Source organism: Trichechus manatus, unplaced genomic scaffold, assembly GCF_000243295.1.
Source record: "Trichechus manatus latirostris isolate Lorelei unplaced genomic scaffold, TriManLat1.0 scaffold00406, whole genome shotgun sequence".
Lineage (NCBI taxonomy): Eukaryota > Metazoa > Chordata > Mammalia > Sirenia > Trichechidae > Trichechus > Trichechus manatus.
Genome location: NW_004444342.1, coordinates 336,235 through 337,808, shown reverse-complemented (window position 1 = coordinate 337,808; position 1,574 = coordinate 336,235).

Sequence of the window (1,574 nt, the reverse complement as noted above, 5' to 3'; positions counted from 1 at the left end):
GGCTGCAACAATGGGCTTAAGCATAACAATGATTGTAAGCATGGGGCAGGACTGGGCGGTGTTCCGTTCCGTAGTACACAGAGTTGCTATGAGTTGGAATCGACTTGATGGCACCTAACAGCCAGAATGGCTAGGATATCAATCTTTTCAAGTTCCATTTCATTTTTGATGACCGCCAATTTTCCTAGATTCATACTTCATACATTCCACCTTTTAATGGATATTCACAGCTGTTTCTTTCGCTTTGAATTGTGCTACATCAGCAAATGAAGGTCCCGATAGCTTGACTCTATCCAGGTAATTAAGGTCAACTCCACGTTAAGGAGGCAGCTCTTCCCTATTCATATTCTGAGTGCCTTCCAACCTGAGGTGCTAATCTTCCAGCACTGTATCAGACAATATTCCTGCTATTCATAAGGCTTTCACTGGCCAATTTTTTTCAGAAGTAGACCTCCAGTTCCTTCTTCCTAATCCGTGTTAGTGTGGAAGCTCAGCTGAAACCTGTCCACCATGGGTGACCCTGCTGGTATTTGAAATACCAGTGGGATAGCTTTCAGTATCACAGCAACATGCAAGCCACCCCAGTACAACAAACTGACAGAGGCATGGTAGAAATAATTTACCTAGATTTATTTATTTAAGATTCCTGGTTGGTACACATGGTTTGTGCTCAACTATTAACTGAAATATTGGCTGTTGGAACCCACTCATTCCACAGGATTTAGGCCTGCCCATCTGCTTCCATAAAGATTACAGCCAAAAAAACAGTACGGAACAGTTCTACTCTGTAACACATGTGGTCACCATGAGTAGGAATCAATTTGACCAAAAGGAGTTTGGTGTTTAATTATGATGCTTACTGTAGGTGGAATATTAATTAAATTATAAGTAAAGCATGTATTGTTAGCACAAAAATTCCATGTAAGTGGTCATGCTTTAAATAGTATCTCCATTTCATGTTTAAATGTAATGTGATTTACATAAATAAAATTATTTTATTACAATTTGAGGAATTTTGACAAATATATACAGCCAGAAAACCACCAACCAAATCAAGAAATAGAATGTTTACATCACCGCAGAAAGTACTCCCATGTCCCTTTCTAATGAATGACTCTTCATTCCCACTACAGGTAACAACTGTTCTGATTTTTAACATTAGAGCTTCATTATATCTGTAATATTTCATATTTCTAAAGCAATACAGTAGTCACTGTTTTGTGTCTAGCTTCTTTCATCCAGAAAAATTGTTTTGAAATTTATTACCATTGTTACTTACTATTATATTGATGTAAAAGCATCTTTTCAACCCTTTACCTACTGTTGGGTATTAGGATTGTTCTAATTTTTGACTATCATAACTAAACCCCCACAGTAATTTTTGTGAAATTATTTTTTAATAATTATTTTTTAATTTTAGAATAGTTTTAGATACAAGTGTTTCTTTGTGTGTATGTGTGTGGACATATATGTACATTTTCTTAGGTAAGTACCTAGAAGAATAATTGCTGGATTGCTGAGTATAGGAGCCCCTGAGGTCACAATCAGTTAAGAACTTGGCTATTAAGCACAAG